Source organism: Geotrypetes seraphini, chromosome 6 (genome assembly GCF_902459505.1).
Source record: "Geotrypetes seraphini chromosome 6, aGeoSer1.1, whole genome shotgun sequence".
Lineage (NCBI taxonomy): Eukaryota > Metazoa > Chordata > Amphibia > Gymnophiona > Dermophiidae > Geotrypetes > Geotrypetes seraphini.
Window position 1 is genome coordinate 192,778,784 of NC_047089.1, and position 20,016 is coordinate 192,798,799.

At 39.9% G+C, this 20,016-nt stretch overlaps 1 protein-coding gene across 1 annotated transcript in view; it reads left to right on the top strand.

Annotated features, from left to right (window-relative positions):
* Window positions 1–20,016, top strand: part of LOC117363105 (disintegrin and metalloproteinase domain-containing protein 9-like) — a 301,668-nt gene that overhangs the window by 26,372 nt on the left and 255,280 nt on the right. The gene's annotated exons all lie outside the window — the stretch shown is intronic.

A 20,016-nucleotide genomic window follows, 5' to 3' on the forward strand; every position in this document is an offset into this window, starting at 1 on the left:
TACTATACATATTATCCCTGCTTGGATATTTGTTATCCGGTCATTTATTATTAAGGTCTTGTTGCAAACTGAGCGTGCATTTATATACATGCACTCTAATGGTACATAATCTCCTGATGGTGTTTCTGCAGTGTATATTATGTATATTATTTATTTTAGGTTCTTGTAGTCCTTAAGGTTTCAAGGTTTATGAAAAATTTGATTAATCACCTATCATAGTTCTAGGCAATATACAATAGTGTTAAAATTGAGATTTACAAATTTAAAATAATAATAATAATAATAATAACTTTATTTTTCTATACCGCCATAGTCAGGCGACTTCTAGGCGGTTTACATTGTAAGAAGGCTGGACATTCAGCGAATAACAAGTACAGTACAATACTAATACAATACAATAAATCCACATATAATACAGTAGAGTGAGTCCAAATTCAAAATCATGCAATAAGTTTAAATACAGTACCGAATAAAGAGTCTAGATGCAGTACAATAGTCTAAATGGTAACTTACATATTAATTGGAGATCTAAGGGTAATGAGTGTCTGAAAGATTTAGAACATCCGTGAGAGGGGTCTTAGTGGGGAGGGGACCGTTTTAGCCAATGAATTTAGCGAATAGGGTGGTTTTGATCGATTTGCGGAAAGTATTATAAGTCATGTTTGGTTCGTTTATGTGGTTTTTCAGCCAGGTTTGCTGTCTGTTCATAATAATCAACAAAACCAAAACATGGACAACCCTCTCCAATCCCCCCTTTCTCCCCCCAAAAAAAAACAAAAAACAGACAAACAAGGAACAAAAGGAATAGGGATGAACTACAATATAGTTAGAAAAGAGAACAATGACAGGAAGAACAAAAGGGAGGGGAAAAATATAATTTAAAGCTGCCTTTACAGAGACCAGGAAAGGGGACAGTATCAGTGTTCAAAAGCATCTCTATATAAGAAGATTTTTAAAGTTCCTTTGAATTTATCTATATTAGATTCCTCCCTGAGATAGGAGGGCAGAGAGTTGCAGATAAGGGGAGCAGTAACAGCGAATGAAGTTGTATGGAAAGTCTTAAGGGAGGGGGCAAAGAGTAAATTTTGGAAAAAAGATCTAAGAGTTCTAGGGGCGTGCAGAATGAGTAATTTATCAATGAAGGCAGGTTGTCTAGATTTGAGAGTTTTAAAAGTGAGTAGAGCAATTTTGAAAGTAATTCGGCGAGGGATGGGAAGCCAATGGGCGTTTTTAAGCAGAGGGGTAACGTGATCATATTTCTTGGAATTGGTGATGATTTTGATAGAAGTATTCTGAAAGAGCTGAAGCGGTCTGATTTCCTTTTGCAGTATTCCCTTATAAAATAGCTCCTAAACAAAATAGAACGTACCGCTCAAATAAATACAATAACTGGTTTGACTCCGAGCTATTAAAAATGAAACAAACAACACGACGTCTAGAGAGGATCTGGAACAAATCAGGTGAAATATCTGATGGGAACAACTGGAGAACAAACATAAAGAAATACAAACAACTGATAAAAGAAAAAAGGAAAACATTCTACTCATCCAAAATATATATATCCAACACAAGTTCAAAAGGAGTCAACACTCATGAACTGTTCAATCTAGCAAATAATCTATTTGATACCACACGCCATAGTCAATCCACGCACGACGCAAAACTTTCATCAGCAGATGACCTGGCACTACACTTCGACTCAAAAATTGTGAATTTAAGGAACAACTGCCCAACAAACAACTCAGACGAACAGCAAACAGCCAACACACATGAAAATGAAATACCAGCGGACATGTTCTGGAACTCCTTTCAGGACCTAGAATGGAGCAACTTCATAAAGCTCTACAACAAGTATACCAAATCAAATTGCATCCTAGACCCCTGCCCCCCCAACATAATGAAAGCAGCCCCATTAGACTTTAAAATAACACTATGGACTCATATGTCCAATAATTTCAAAAACGGAAAATTCCTATCAAAAAATGGTCACATAATAATCACCCCAATTCCAAAAAATCATAAACTAACCCTAACATCAGCAACCAATTATAGGCCTGTAGCATCCATCCCATTTTTCGTAAAAATAATGGAAGGCCTGGTACAAACCCAATTGATGGATTACCTGAATCAGTTCTCACTATTACACGAAACCCAGTCTGGTTTCAGACCGTTGTTTAGTACTGAGACAGTGATTGCAGCGATTCTAGAATTCCTACGTAACTTATTCAGCAAAGGTCATAAAGCCTTAATCATGCAATTCGACATGAGCTCGGCCTTCGACTTGGTAGACCACGAAAGTTACTACAATGCTTAGACGCAATTGGCATTGGAGGCGAGGTGCTGAACTGGTTCCAAGGATTCCTCACGACTCGCACCTATCAAGTTCGCTTCAACTGCAATCTCTCTAAAACATGGAGAAACCCATCAGGCGTACCACAGGGGTCTCCACTATCCCCACTACTCTTCAATGTCTATATAGCTTCACTAGGTACGCAGCTGTCCCAACGAGGTATCAAAGTATTCAGTTACGCAGATGACTTCACAATCATCATCCCATTCATTGCGTCTCCCTCCGAAATCACCCCCAAAGCAACTGAAGCGCTAAACATGATGGAACAATGGACCACAGATTACAAATTGAAGCTCAATTCGGATAAAACTAAATTCTTTATAGCCTCGCCACAAACGCATAACATGACAAAATCTCTACACATTAACAATCTTGACTACCCCATTCAATCAACGATGAAGGTCCTAGGAGTAATACTAGACCAAAGTCTAACCATGAAAGACCATATAAACTCCCTAATCAAAAGAGGGTTTTTCACTCTCTGGAAACTTAGGTCCATCAAGGCGTACTTCCACACTTCAGCTTTCAGAATTCTAGTACAATCCCTAATACTGAGCCATCTGGATTATTGTAACATCACCCATCTGACAATCCCCCAGAAGCAAAAGAAAAGACTACAACTGATACAAAATGCAGCAGTCAGGATGATTTTCGGGCTAAAAAAATCCGACCACATAACCCCTTCCTACAGACTCCTACACTGGCTGCCGATGGAGGCACGCACGAAGTTCAAACTAGGATGTCTCTGCTTCAAAGTACTAAATGGGCTAACCCCTAAATACATCACAGACCTCTTCTCATTCCCAACCAACAGACACGAAAGAAAAACACACCTGAAATTTGTCTCCCCACCGGCCAGAGGATGCAAATATAAAAGATATCATCAACAACTGCTATCGTATCAAGCAGCAACATGGGGTAAAGACCTAGAAAAACTAATTGCACACACGAACAACTATGGAGAATTTAGGAAACACCTAAAAACTTACCTGTTCCTGAAATACCTAGACAACGAACCAGGCCATCAACCCCCCTTGTAACATCATCATATACCAGAACTTGTAAAATGTTAACCCTAACCCTACACACAAACTGTTGGTACTATTATTAATGATGACATTATCAGATGCACACTGTTATTCTCTTCAATTCGTTGTATGTACAGCTCTATTCATTGTATCTACAGCTATTATTTATTGTATTTACAGTTTCTATTTAATGTAAACCGCCTAGAAGTCGCAAGATTGCTGGCGGTATATAAGAATAAAGTTATTATTATTATTATTATTATTATAGAGAGAATTGCAATAATCGATTTTGGAGATTACTAGCGAATGTATTAAGATGTTTAAGGAAGAGGGCTCCAGGAAACTGGAAAGGGACCTATCATTTGAAGTTTGTGGAAATAGTTTCTAACCACTGCACCAATATGTTGGTGGAACTTTAGCTTATTATCATTGATAACACCCAAGATTTTAGACAATGATACCTCATTGATTTTTTTACTCAGTTGATGGTCTACCTCGACCAGTTCTCTCTGCTACATGAAACCCAATTTGGCTTCAGACCTCTGTTTAGCACCGAGATAGTGATTGCGGCGACCCTAGATTACTTACACTCCTTATTCAGCAAGGGCCATAACGCCCTAATCATGCAATTTGACATGAGCTCGGCCTTTGACTTGGTGGATCATGAGAAATTGCTACAATGCTTAGACGCAATCGGTATCAGAGGAGAGGTATTTGACTGGTTCCAAGGATTCCATATGTCCCGCACCTATCAAGTACGTTTCAATTACAACCTCTCTAAAACCTGGAGAAACCCATCTGGCATTCCATTATCCCCACTGCTCTTCAACGTCTACATGTCATCACTAGGCGTGCAGCTGGCCCAGCAGTGTATAAAATTATTCAGTTATGCAGATGACTTTACAATCATTATCCCGTTCACTACTTCTCCATCTGAAACCACCCCCATGGCAACAGAAGCACTAAACCTGATGGAACAATGGACCACAGAATTCAGACTGAAGCTTAATTCAGAAAAAACTAAATTCTTCATAGACTCACCACACCCTCCTGTCACTACAACACCACTACTCATCAACGATCTCAGCTACCCTATTCAACCTACAATGAAGGTTCTGGGGGTAATACTGGACCAAGGCCTAACCATGAAAGACCAAGTGGACTCCCTAGTCAGAAAGGGTTTTTTTACTCTCTGGAAACTTAGGTCCATTAAAGCATACTTCGACGCTTCATCATTCAGAATTCTGGTATAATCCCTAATACTAAGCCATCTTGATTATTGTAACATTGCCCATCTGGCAATCTCCCAGAAGAACATGCAGAGACTACAACTGGTACAAAATGCGGCAGTCAGGTTGATCTTTGGGTTGAAGAAGTCCGATCACATAACCCCTTCCTACCAACTCCTGCACTGGCTGCCAATGGAGGCACGTGCGAAGTTCAAGCTGGGATGTTTCTGCTTCAAGGTACTATCCGGTCTAGCCCCTAAATACATAACTGACCTCTTCTCCTTCTCAACCAACAGACATAAGAGAAGTACACACCTGAAGTTTGTTTCCCCATCAGCTAGAGCAGTGGTTCCCAACCCTGTCCTGGAGGAACACCAGGCCAATTGGGTTTTCAGGCTAGCCCTAATGAATATGCATGAAGCAAATTTGCATGCCTATCACTTCCATCATATGCAAATCTCTCTCATGCATATTCATTAGGGCTAGCCTGAAAACCCGATTGGCCTGGTGTTCCTCCAGGACAGGGTTGGGAATCACTGAGCTAGAGGATGTAAATTTAAGAGACACCATCAACAACTTCTATCGTATCAAGCAGCCTTATGGGGCAAAGACCCGGAAAAACTAATTATACATCCAAATAACTATGGTGAATTTAGGAAACACCTAAAAACATACCTGTTCTTGGGCGCTAGCGAGCCGGCTGAGAGATGGCAGCATAACTTTGGAGCTCCGGCTGCATCTTTACAGAATCGATAATTGACCGACTTAATTGTGAAAATTTACGAGAGTGTTTCTTGCAGAGACCTTCAATAACATTATGGCAACCTCTAAAGTAGGAAAAAGACATAAGCCTGACCCACCGTCTCCCAAAAAAATCGGCAGATGATTCCAAAGAAGAGGAAAGCTCCCAGACCATCATGGCGGAGCTTAAAGCACTGAGATCCATGCTTGCAGATGTAGGGATTGATGTAACTGAAATCAAATCTGAATTAGCAGATATGCGCGAAGACGTTACGCAATTCCAGCAGCGATTACAGGCAATTGAGGACAAACAATCTGTACAACAGACATCTATTAAAGATCTACAAATACAAGTTAAAAAAATTGCCAATCTGGAGCGTGAGCTTGAGGAAGCGAATCTCCGCTCTCGGCGCAACAACCTCAGAATTTTGGGGGTACCGGAAGGGTCAGAATCAACGGATATGATTAAATACCTTGAAGTCTTCATACCCAAAATTTTGGATCTTCATTTTGATAAACCCCTGGAAATCGACAGGGCGCACAGGGTTACCTTGCACAAAATACCCAACGCGCGTTACCCTTGCCCAATAGTGTTCCGCCTTCTACGCTACAGCCAAATACCAGAAATAATGGCACGGGTGAGAGTGAAATCACCTCTAAAACTAGACGGGTACTCCATATTATTTGTCCCCCATCTGAGCAAGAAAACAGCACAGCTCCGGAAACAGATGCTAGCCTATCGGCCTAAACTGAAAGAGCTGAACGCCAAATACGGGATGATCTATCCGCCGAGAATGAGAGTAACCCTTAATAATAACACTAAAGACTTCACAGAACCGGCAGCGTTAGTGGATTTCATCGAAGAAATGAGCCATCTACCATCGACGCAGTGTGATTGAAGGACCTGTAGTTATATCCCTACTACTCTGTTTCTGTTATTCTCTTCGAGATCATTATTCCTGGGATATGGTGAAATATGAATTACAGCACACAATCTCCAGCACATTTGGGCACACTTTGACTGAGTCATTGCCATATTTCCTGCATATGAGGCACAATATTACATCTTACATTTAAAATTGATTTTTCTTCATATTATCTTTTCAATAAACATGGCGTTGCCTTCACCTTCATGAAGAAGAACCACATGTCAACTGACGCAAAATTTTCACGCCACACAAGTGTCGCGTCACCATAGTCCCCATACGAGTTTGCAGTGGCGTGAGATAATCTCTTTAAGTTGAACATATGATCGCGAAATTTCAACCTAACTCTAAATTCAGATATGTTTTTCCAATGGGAGATTAACACCTTCCCTAATTTTCCACGGCGACTAAGTGTACACCTGACTTCTTTCTCCATAATCATGATGAACACGCTGATTTTGCTGGTTTATTTTACTCACTCTTTACTGCACGTTATGTTTATTTTTAGGTATCTGGCAATAGTTGGATGTTTTGAGTTTATTCCATCTATTAGCTAAGATCACAGTTCCTCAGATTGATTATTATTTTTATTATTATTTGCAATATATTGTTGAACAGAATATATCAAAATTCTACTAATGATTTCTTTGTTTCTTACACCTACTGATATGCTTCAATGCTCTTATATCTATTTCCTATCTATCCTCCGGTCAGTATGTTCATATGTGCTTCATTGCACTACGATATAGATTGTTTTGGATAAATATGTTGACAGGTATTATTAGTTTGTAATGCTCTGTTCCTTTAATATTGCTCTGATACATCTGTTACATCTCATCACGCAGCTTTATATTTTCCTCACACTTCACCTTATGTTTTCTTGCGTTCCTAGTGTGATGAATAGCACTGAGTGTTTGAAATTAGGTGGATGTCTTTAGTTTATTCCACCTATTCAGTAAGCATTCAGATACATAATACTGCTTTCCTTTATTATATGGCGTGTAATGTTGTGATAGCTATGTTATATTACTGAGCTTAGGGTAAGTCTTTATTTCTGCCTTTTTACTACTTCATATTAGATGTTTTGATTTATTGATTTGATATTTGTCTTTCTATCTGATTATCTATTATGTAATCCTTAGCACTGACATAAAACTGCTGAGAGCACATACAATGGACAGATGTTATTAGTTTCTTCTGGCCATACAATGCTGTTCTGGCACGCCTCATTTCCTTTCCTATATTTAACATATACTTTGGTTTATGCTTTCTCACTTTTATAAAATGATGGATAGCATTTAGTATTTGAAATAAGGGGATGTCTTGAGTTTATTCCACTTATTTAGTAATCTCATAGATATTACTGATGCTTGAACTTATTCTTCGTTATGTATTGTTTGGTATTCTGTTTTCTTGATCACTTTCTATTACCCTGCCAGTCTGTTTATTCTAAGTTTTAATGCATTAATATACACGCTACCATAAACAACTGCACTGGACAGATGTTATTAATTTATTCTGCTCATGCAATACTGCTCTGGTACACTACATCTCATTTCATCACATATGTTGCTATACTTTATTCTATCTTATGTTACTTCTACAGTTTGATTAGGTGCATCAGCATCTGAGCATAGGTAGATGTCTTAAGTTTATTCCACCTAATAAGCTAATGAATAACTACCTTTGGCTGCTTAATATTCATTATTTGTAGTGCATTGATGGGATAGATGTATAATAACCCTGTTAAAGATTCCAGGCTTGGCTTTACTTTTATTTAACTTCAATTCAATGTTTGCTGCTATACTTTTCTACTTACATATCTGTCCTCATATTGGTTTCTTTACTTGGTTTATTACATGCTTCAATATAATTACACGATTGAAGCCCTGAACAATTGGAATGGATAGATGTTATTAGTTTATTCTGTACATTCCTTAATACCATGATACACCTCCACTTCTAAAAGACTGTAATTGATTTCGACTCCTGCTTAATTCTACTCATTGAACATTGCTATACTTTGTCTTCTTCTATATCATCATATTCTTCTTCTATCATTACTTGTTGGCTTGATTAATTTATAAATTGCTTAGTAAGTGATACTGTTTTGGTATGTTTTATATCATTTCATTATGTCTTCATCATATGCTACCAGTGCATTGTTGCTGCAACAACTTATAATACCTCTAATGATTTTTGTTTATTCAGCTCATTATGACAATTGATAGCTACCACATGATGACTGTTATCATTTTATTTCAGCTTTATGGTTTAATTGATTGGAATTTGTGCCTCAAAGAGATCTTGTCAACTATTGGTCTCTCTATACTGTACTCCTTACTATATATATTATTATTTTGTTACACTTTTTGATTACTGTGCTGGATGATCTATTTTTATTTCATCATGGCACTACGGATGATAAATGGTACTTGACATATAATACCTATACTACTGCCTAAATATATGTTGACAATTAGGTAATGACACTCATATTAACAAATTACTTGATGACACATTTGAGCAGTGCCAGACAATGTTAACTAAATAAATGCTCTATCAGTTTTGACTCATCTTATAAGATGTAATTATAATTGTGTGCCCTTAGAGTGAATAGCTGACACAAGAGTAATTACTATACTTTAAACCTTCATCATATGATGTATACTGTTTATTGACGATTTAACACTCTTGTCGCTGTATTACTATATTAATATAGCGATCAATGGTAGACCCTTGTTTTGCAGTTAGCAGCCGGGAAAAGTTGTGTTGCTTCTCACCTGTTCGCTTCCCATAGATATTCATATCATATTTTTGTCTGTTCTTTTTTATGAGGACACAAATATGGTATATTGGTACAGACGTGGTTTGTTTATGTGATACTCATTACCTAGGTTTGGGGCTTGGTTGGGATCGCAGGGGCTACATCAGTCTAAATAACATGTATTCTTAGTTATATGTCATTGAAACTACTTTCTTTAAATGTTAAAGGTCTCAACAATCCAATTAAGAGAAAAAAAAATACTTACATATATATCTCGCAAATCTCCTGATGTTCTCCTATTCCAAGAAACGCATTTAACAGACATTGAAAGTCAAAAATTAAAAGTTCCTTGGGCTAGGGATGTTTATTATTCACCAGCGGTAAAAAAGAAGAATGGTACTGCAATGCTAATCAGGAATAGAGAGTTGTGCGGGGACAGAAATCCCACCCGTCCCCGCCAAAGTCCCACCCGTCCCCACCCATCCCCGTGAGGACTCCCACCCGTCCCCGCGAGAAATCCCTCCATCCCCACCCGTCCCCGCGAGGAATCCCACCTGTCCCCGCGAGGAATCCCCTACGTCCCCGCAAGGAATCCCTTACATTCCCGCCCGTCCCTATAAACTACAGAAATAGTTATTTCATTTAATTATGCTACTGAATTAAAGGCTCTGGTAAAAACCCATTTAAAAATAAGCAAAAAGACTTTATTAATTTGGAAATATTAATTGGGAAGAATACATACTTTGTAAACGGGTTTCTACCAGAGCCTCTAATGTTTATAAATTTTTATCAACACAACTAATATACTACTTTATCCTTAAGCAAAAAAAAAAAGAATTTTTTTCCTACCTTTGTTGCCTGGTTTCTGCTTTCTTCATGTTCTCATTCAATTCCTTCCATCCACTGCCTCTCTTCTCTGTGTCTTCCATTTGCTCTGTTACTGTGCCTCTCCCTTTCTCCCCCCTCCCAAATTGGTCTGGCACCCATCTTTTTCCCTCTGCTCCCCCCATAGTCTGCCACCTCTGTCTTCTTCCCTGCCAGCGTCTTCTCCCCATTCCCTCTTCCCCATTTCCTTTCAGTGTCCTTCTCCCCCACCATCTTCCCCATGTCCTGTCAGGCAGCATCCTTCTCCCCCCTCTGCCTTCCCCATGTCCTTTCAGCGTCCTTCTCCCCCCTCTGTCTTCCCCATGTCCTTTCAGTGGCATTCTCCACCCCTCTGTCTTCCCCATGTGCTTTCAGCAGCCTTCCCTCCCCTCCTCCCGTTTACCCCATGTCCTTTCAGCGTCCTTCTCCACCCCTTTGTCTTCCCCAGTGTTTTCAGCGGCTTTCTCCCCCCTTAAGCGTCTTTTCTTCTCCACTCCACCTTTCCTCCCTCCCTGCCCCTTACCTTTGTGGCGCTTCCGCACTCGACCGACAACAGAACAGGCCCGGTCGGACAAATCTCCCTGTCCTGTAGCCGCGAATCTAAATTACCTTCTTACAGCAGCTGGAGTAGTGAAGCTGCTGTAAGAGGTAATTTAGATTCGCGGCTACAGGGCAGGGAGATTTGTCGGCCGGGCCTGTTGTCGGTCGATCGGGGGACCTGACCGGCTGTGCACATTCTCCGGGGTGGACCGCCCCCTCCCCCTCTTTCATACACCATTGCCTTCTTCCTACCTGCCCTGCCGCACACAGCCGACCGGAAGTCTTCCTGATGTCAGCGCTGATGTCTGAGGAAGGGAAGGCTTTGCTTAAGCCCTCCCTCCGACGTCAGCGCTGACATCAGGAAGACTTCCGTTCGGCTGTATGCTGCGACAGGGCAGGTAAGGAGGAGGAGACTACCCTCGCGGCTCGAGTGCACTGCGATCCAACCCCGCAGGAACCCCGCGACCCTCGGAGGCGTCCCCACGGGATCCCCGTGACCCTAGGGGGCGTCCCCACGGGATCCCCGTGACCCTAGGGGGCGTCCCCACGGGATCCCCGTGACCCTAGGGGGCGTCCCCACGGGATCCCCGTGACCCAAAGGAGGAACCCGCGGGATCCCCGCGGGTCCCGCGGGATTCCCATCATCCCCGTTCCCGTGCAGCTCTCTAATCAGGAACTGTCAGAATCTAAAAGTTATTGCTCATAAAAATGACTTAGAGGGTAGATGGAATATGGTAATGCTCTAAGTGTTGAATTACACTATCACTATATTCAATATTTATGCGCCCAACATTGATGACCCACTATTCTTTGATAATCTTACGTCTCTAGCATTGGCAGAGAATACACAGGCATATGTTATAGCTGGAGATTTCAACCTGGTTCTTGAACCTTCCCTTGATAGAAAATCTACTGTATCATACAGAATCACAAAGGCATGGCATAGTTTCCATAATATGCTTTCCCAATTGAACCTCATAGACTCTTGGAGATTTCTACATCATATGGATTTACAATTTTTTTTTTACTCACCCCCTCATAACTCCTATTCTCGCATAGATTACTTTTTCATAAGCAAAAGCTTAGTACCCTACATGTTAAATGCATTGATTAATGAGATATCGGTCTCAGACCATGCTGCTATAGAACTACATCTGGATAATCTTTTACCTAGGCACACTTCCTGTAGTTGGAGATTTAACAATGCATTACTAGATGACCCGCAATTCATCCTGTACATAAGTACGGCCTTAAAAGAATACTTTGATTTGAACACTACTGATCAAGTTGATAGGGTTACATTGTGGGATGCATGCAAAGCTTATATTAGAGGTTGTATAATTGCTTATCAAGCAAAACAAAAGAAGTGTAATCAACAATCTCTTACTGACCTAGTATTAGAACTGTGGAGATATCACATCAATCGAATCCAACAAATATGCAGCTATTATAAAAACTTAGAGAACGGAGACTAGCGTATAATAACAAGCTGAGTACTCAAGCTGGTAACACATTATTCATGCAGTCTGCAACCTATCATAGCTCAAATAATAGAAGTGGACACCTATTAGCTCAATATTTGAAAATACGTGAGGAGAAATCTTATATTCATGCTATCTTAGATGAAACGGGTAATAAGCATACTGAACCAAAAGAAATTATTTGACATTTTAAGCTGTTCTATGACTCTTTATATTCTACGGAACTGACTCACTCTGATTCGGCGGAATTTAGCCCCTCTTTCAAAGACCACAACTGAACTTAGAAGATAACATCCCTCTTGAGGAAGAGATTAAGGTCCCTGACATTATCGCGTCTCTGTCTGTAATAGCTAAGAAAAAATCACCGGGTCCGGATGGTTACACGGTCGAATTTTATACTACCTTTAGCTCATCAATTATGTCAGCTATTTCGCTACTATAATACCACAGAAGATGTTAGAGGAACGTTCACTGATGCGTCCATAATAGTTTTACCTAAGCCAGGTAAGGATCCGATGAAAATACAGAATTATAGACCCTTCTCCCTTATCAATGTAGACACAAAAATTTTTGCTAAGATATTGGCTAACAGAATTCAAAAAGTGCTGCCTATATTGATAGGTAAAGAACAGAGCGGTTTTATGCAAGGCAGACTTGCAAGTGACAATACCAGATTGTTCACTTCTGTTATCCAAATTGCCCAGCATTCATCTCATCCTTACCTGGCATTAGCTCTAGACGCTGAAAAAGCATTCGATAGAGTTGAGTGGGACTTTTTATTCCAGACAATGTCCTGGTTTGGGTTTTCAGACAGATTAATTTCCATGGTTCAGATATTGTATACTAAACCCTCTACCACTATCAGAATAAATGGACTAATCTCTGATACGTTTCATCCTACCTGTGGTACCCGTCAGGGATGTCCTCTATCTCCGTTATTATTCAACTTAGCGCTTGAGCCTCTTCTTCTATAAGTTCGACAATCTCCTAATATAGCAGGTGTTCGATGTGGTTCATTGGAGCTCAAACTCTTTGTGTACGCAGATGATGTATTGATCTATACTGACCCTCCTTCATTGCCATGTTTATTAAAATTGATCAATTCTTATTCCCAATATTCTGGCTACAAGCTTAATACCTCTAAAACAGAACTACTCCCTCTTAATAAACACATTTTACAACATACTATTGAGGATTATAAATTTCAGTGGGCTCAAAAGAAGCTTAAGTATCTGGGTATACATTTTGGTCCTACGATTGAGGATACGATAAAGTTTGCAGTAGAGGATATTCTACACATGATATCCACACTTACTGCTAGATGAAGTCCCTTAAATTTAACCTGGTGGGGACGTATGGAAACCATTAAGATGATGATAGCTCCCAAGATTTTATATCCCCTTAGTATGCTACCTGTTCTTCTACCCCCATCATTTTATAAAAGAGTGGACCAGCTATTGACCAAGTTTCTTTGGAACGATAAGACTCCTAGAATAGCGTTGAATAGATTAAAATTACCCAAATACGAGGGTGGCACTAATTTTCCAAATTTTTAGGACTATCACTATGCTTTTTTACTTAGACAAGGCACTAAATGGATTTTACATGATACTAGTGGTGCTGCTAACACTTGGCTAGCACTAGACGTAGAGACGTATAAATGGACATCCCTACCGTTATTGGCTTTTGTTTCATCTTCAGGATTTATGACTCATAAAGATTACCGTATTTTCACGCATAATAGGGAGGAGATATATAGCAGTATATCATCAGCATATGCGGAAACTTTTATTTCCTGATTCAAATGTTTGAAACCTTGTATGTCTGGGTTGTTTCGTATAGCAATAAGTAGAGGCTCAAGTGCAAGGTCAAATAAAAGTGGGGAAAGAGGGCAGCCCTGTCTAGTTCCTCTTGTAGGACTAAATGAGGAAGATAATGTACCATTAATGAAAGTCTTAGTAGAGGGGACGTATATAATAATCTAACTCTTTGAATGAAACTGGGCGAAAAGCCAAACCATTGCATTACCTTAAAAAGAAAGGGCCATTCCACCCTATCAAATGCCTTCTCAGCATCAAGCCCAACAGCAAGTAATGGGTGGTCAGTAGGGGAATTTTTATTATGTAGTGAAGAAATAATGTTTGAGAAGGTATAAATATTGTCTGAAGAATGCCATCCACTAATGAACCCACATTGATCAGGATCTATAAGTTTTGTAATGATCTTTTGGATTCTACAGGCAAGAAGTTTGGCATAAAGCTTGGCGTCCACATTTATTAAGGAAAGTGGTCGATAATTAGTAACATTTGTTGCATCTTTACCAGGTTTTGGCAGTACGATAATAGTGGCTTCAGTGAACGATCCATATGGCTGACCGGTATCAAGTATATGTTCAAGATATCTGAGGTAATGGGGTAATAGTAAATCCTTAATTTCTTTATAAAATTCTACAGTTAGGCCATCTGGGCCGGGTGCTTTTCCGGTTGCCATTGTGTGAAGCGTTTCAGATATTTCTTCTATGGTGATAGGTGAGTCTAGTATTTCCGAGTCTACAGGGTCTATTCTGGATCGTGGGAGGTCTTCTAAGAAGGAAGAAGTAGAACCTTCATCTTCATCAAGTTCTGAGGTGTACAGAGTATGGTAATATCTCATAAAGGCCTGAGATATGTCCGCAGGGTCAGTAAGAACAGTCGAATCTTCCAGGGTTATACTTGCTATGTCTGATTTTTCTAGTCTATTTTTCAAGGATGCAGCCAGGAGATGTCCACATTTATTACTTTCAGCAAAGTATGATGTAGATTTTTGGAAGACAGTGTGTGCAGCAGATTTGCTCAGTATAGTGTTATATTGAAATTTCAGTTTGCTGAGCTGGTGGAGCAAAGACATGTCAGAGGGGGTTTTCTGATGTGAGGCTTTTCTGATGTGAGGCTTTCAGATTTTGGATTTCCAGCTCCATTTGATTTAGTACATCTCTTTGAGTTTTATGCTTGTGAGCCACGTATGAAATGATATGACCTCTGATAAATGCCTTAAAGGCGTCCCACCAGGTGTTCCAGGATGTCTGTTCAGGTTGGTTGAGTAAAAAATAATCTTTGATACTTGTTCTGATATGTTCTGTGAATCCAGGATCTTGTAAAAGAGTTGAATTAAATCTCCATTGCTTCTGTACAATTGCAGGCATCGTGATGTTTAATGTTATGGTGATTGCAGCGTGGTCAAAGATAGAAATTGGGTGAATGGTAGAGTCAGCCACATCAGATAATAAGGAGTTGCTAATGAGAAAGTAATCTATGCGTGAGTAGGAGAGATGCGGGTGAGAGAAGAAGGTGTATGCAGAGTGAGATGGGTGTTTGAGTCTCCAAACATCTGACACTTTCAAGGCAGCAGACATTTGTTGCAGGGCGAACCAAGCTTTTGACTTTTTATAACGGACTTGAGATTTACGATCCTTGGAAGGATCAAGCACTAGATTAAAGTCACCCCCTAGAATGATTTGTACATTAGAGTGAGAGAGAACAGAAGCTGTGAGTTCGTGGAAGAATTCAGGACAGTCCACATTAGAAGCATAAATATTGTAAACAGTGAAAGCAGTTTCACCACATATGATGTTAACCCTAACCCATCTACCATGCAGGTCAGAAGCTGAGGATTGAACTGTGAGTCCCTGCCTCTTCTTTATGAAGGTTAGCACTCCACCCCTCTTATCAATCGCAGGGGAAAAATAAGGGGGCATAGCCCAGGGCAAAAACAACTTTTTAGAAGCATATTCATCCACGTGCGTCTCCTGGAGCATAATTATGTCTGGATTATGACGCTCTGTATATGATAATTTCTTGGCTTTGATTTTGTTATTTAACCCTTTAGCATTCATGGATAAAATCTTAAGTGACATAAGAATTTGAAATAGAAAGGGCACATCGTGTCCCTTCTCACCGCTCCTCCTCTGATCGCTATCCTCGCCCGGTGGTGGTGAAACTCCTTCGATATCAACAGGTAGTTGACATCATGCAGCGTGCAAAGATCCGTGCTCCTCTGAAACATGAGGGAGCCTCCATACTTTTCGTCCCTGACCTCAGCAAGTCGACGGCCTACAAAAGAAAACAACTTCTTTCTTATCGTCCCCAGCTACTGTACAAATTCAACATACTAAGATAAATTGGAAGAATTGGAAATCTGCAGGTATATGGACCTTGGGTCACTTGTATGACAGAAGCAACTTAGTTCTCGTTATTGTCTCCCTCCGTCTACGTTTTTTCAGTGGTTGCAGCTCAACCATGCTTTTCGTGACTTCATACATAATAACGCAAGCAAGTGGGAGGATCCTGACCTTCTGAATTTTTGTAAAACATTTGCCTTTAAGAAAAACAGAAGCTTCTAACTGGTACAAAATGATTCAGTCATGCAGTCAACCTCTCTACCATTCCGCACAAACTAAATGGCAGGAGGAATTGCGGATGCCCTTGGTAGAAACAGATTGGACCCAAATGTGGGCCATGATCTATAAATTAACCAGCTCGGCAGCATTATACCAGTCCTTTTTCTTTTTGATTTACCGAGCTTATTGGACACCTAGCAAATTATCGAAGTTACAGAAGGAACAGGTTAATGATCTTTGTTGGTCATGTAAGCTCTCAGCAGGGTCGTTACAACACATGATCTTTGATTGTCCTCTGTTACAAAATTATTGGCATAAGGTGTGGACACAAATATGTTCCTCTCTAGAGTTTAAGGAACAGCTGTCTTATCCGTTACTGCTTGTTAGCTTGACTGGTTCTCATATGACAATTCCTTTGGATAAAGCTCCATTACTTCAATTTCTCCTACTAGTAACGCTGCATATCATATTTACTAACTGGAAGGACTTTTCAAATGTGTCACACATTGAATGGTGGAATACTGTCTGCCTATATGCCAAATATGAAAGAGTAGCAGCTGAACGGAGGGGATTTCTACCCAGATTTGAAAAAATATGGGCACCGTTACTTGCATTTACGGAGAATCAATAATGCAACATGTTCTGCTGTGGCCCCTGTGATCCAAATGACCCTAATGATCCTACTGATCCTACTGATGCTACTGCTGTTGCCACTGCGATACTGCTGTTGTATTACTACTGCTCTGATTCCATTGCATCAAGCTATCCAATGTGATTAGATTATTGTTACTATGCTTTTGATATATTTTGTTTAATTTGCTACCACGTCTGACCAGTTCTATTAGTTCTGGTTCTTGTTCTTTGTTTCTGTTTGTATTACTATTTCTATTGTTATGTATTGGGGCATGGATGTCAACTTATATGCATATCATGGTTATTGTCTTCAATATATGTCATTCATGCCTGACTGATGTATACCTGAAAATGCTAATAAAGATGATTGAACTAAAAAAAACAAAACAACATACCTGTTCTTTAATTACCTAGGTAACAAATCTGTACAGTCACTCCCATCATAATCTCTCCCCTAAATCTGATCCCGTAAACTGTTAGCCACTAATCTCTAACTATGTATGTTCCATTCAATTTGTAGCATCTTTCTAATCATTGTAAACCGCATAGAACTTCATGGTCCTGCGGTATATAAACTGTTATTATTATTGTTAATTATCTATACAGATTGTGGAGGATAACTGCAGCCCCTCTTTCCATGGAAGAGGAGGCAATTGGTTTTTAGATGTGCTTAAGCCAATTTTAATGCTAGATAATTTTGGATTTGATGACATGGATTTCATTTCATATTTGAGGGATCAGTGGGATGGATGAGCTGAATATCATCAGCATAGGCATAAGATGTAAAGCCTATAGATTGACATAATGTCAAAAGTGGTGCCAGGTAGATATTAACAACGGAGAAAGAATCGAACCCTGCGGGATGCCAAAGTGGTTTGTGTAGGTTTTTGAAGTAGAGTCATTAAGCAGTACAGTGGAAGTTATATTTGTGTGGTCCTTCCTGTTTCCTACAGTTATACCTGGGGGGTCTTCAGATTATCCATTGTTAATATCAACTGGTCTAATTTAGGTTTTTGACTCAGGTGGGGTTATGTTTGATTTTCCCTATGCTTGTTTTAATGAAGTGTATCCTTGGATAGTGTAAGTCATATTACATTGGGGTGCTCATTGACGTTAGTTCTGTTTCAAACAAGATTGCACTTATTAGTGTCAGTCTTGCTATCAATACCCAGTTCATCATGAAGTCTTTCATGGATAGCTGTTATGGATTGTAGATTTTAAGTGCTATATTTTGGGTTACTATCTTAGGACAATATACTACTGGTAATCTTTCTAGTAAGTATTATAGTGTAATGTCTCTATCTATGACTGGTTTTTTTAGCTTAAGGGCTCCTTTTACTAAGCTGCACTAGCAGTTTTAGCGAGTGCTAGACACTAACGCCACCATTGAGCTAGTGTTAATTCTTGGCCAGTAGCGTGGGGTTAGCGTGCGCGGCAATGCAGCGCACGCTAAAATCGCTAGCGCACCTTTGTAAAACGAGCCCTAAGTTTTTCTGTTAGCACCATTTCTGTAAATGTTCTGGTATTTCTATTTCTATATTACAACTGACTTTAAACAGTTTATTTTTGATGATCATCTCCAGCATATCTTGCTGGCAGTTGTTCTGCTTTTAATGCAGGGAGTTCAAGGCAAATATTCTGTCACATACTTCTAAGATAGGCTATACTAAGAATACATTCTAGTACAAACAAGATTTAACAATATTCTGTCACATACTTTTAAGACAGGCTATTCTAAGAATACATTCTAGTACAAACAAGATTTAACAAACTTTTCTTATCTAAAATTTACTATTTTACTCACTGTCCTCATGGTCCTCTTGGTCCACACGAAGGGCCACACAAATGGCCCTTCAGTAGGGCCCACTGGCAGTGCAGGCCCACCTGCTACTACACGGTCTCTTAAAGGGCCGTTGGAGAGGGCACGATGCAAAGGAGGAGGAGCCCCAATGAGTCGCATGATCAGGTGTTGCTCCGGTGGAGACAGGAGAGATGTTGACCAGCTCCATCCTCTGCTCCCTGCTGGGATTGAGGATCACAGGTGCCCGGCTGCTCCTATCCCCTTAAAGGACCGTTGGAGAGGATCTGATGAAAAGAGAGGGGGGGGGGCTTCAGTGAGCCATGTGGTGAGGAGTTGCTCTTGTGGGGAGAGGAAGAATATTGTCCAGCTACTTCCTCCTCTCCCTGCTGGAGTCTACTTAGATCCATAGAGGTGGACCTACTAATAACAACAAAAATAATAATAATAATAAAACTAAATATTAGCATATGGTGTCTTAGATCTCTGCAGCCTAATTTAAACTCACCTAATTACTAGGATACTGTAAGCAAATTGAAGGAAATTATGCTGAAATCTTCTGCCCAATGTGTGGTGATGGCCAAGAAAGTAAACAAGATGCTAGGAATTATTAGAAAAGGGATGGTAAATAAAACTAAGAATGTTATAATGCCTCTGTATCGCTCAGTGGTGCAACCTCACCTTGTAGTACTTGCGTGCAGTTCTGATCTTCTTATCTTAAAAAAGATATAGAGGCACTAGAGAAAGTTCAAAGAAGAGCGACCAAGATGATAAAGAGGTTGGAACTCCTCTCGTATGAGAAGAGACTAAAGAGGTTAGGGCTCTTCAGCTTGGAAAAGAAATGCCTGAGGGGAGATATGATTGAAGTCTAAAAAATCCTGAGTGCTGTAGAATGGGTACAAGTGGATTGATTTTTTACTCTGTCAAAAATTACAAAAACTAGGGGACACTCAATGAAGTTTTAAAACCAATAGTAAGAAATATTTTTTCACTCAGAGAATAGTTAATGTAGCTGGTTTTAAAAAAGGTTTGGACAAGTTCTTGGAGAACAAGTCCATAGTCTGCTATTGAGACAGACATGGGGGGAGCCACTGCTTACCTGGATCAGTGGCATGGAATGCTGCTACTATTTGGGATTTTGCTAGGTACTTGTGACATGGATTGTTCTCCATGAAGATGGGATACTGGGCTAGATGGACCATTAGTCTGACCCAGTAAGGCAGGGGTGTCAAAGTCCCTCCTCGAGGGCCACAATCCAGTCGGGTTTTTAGGATTTCCACAATG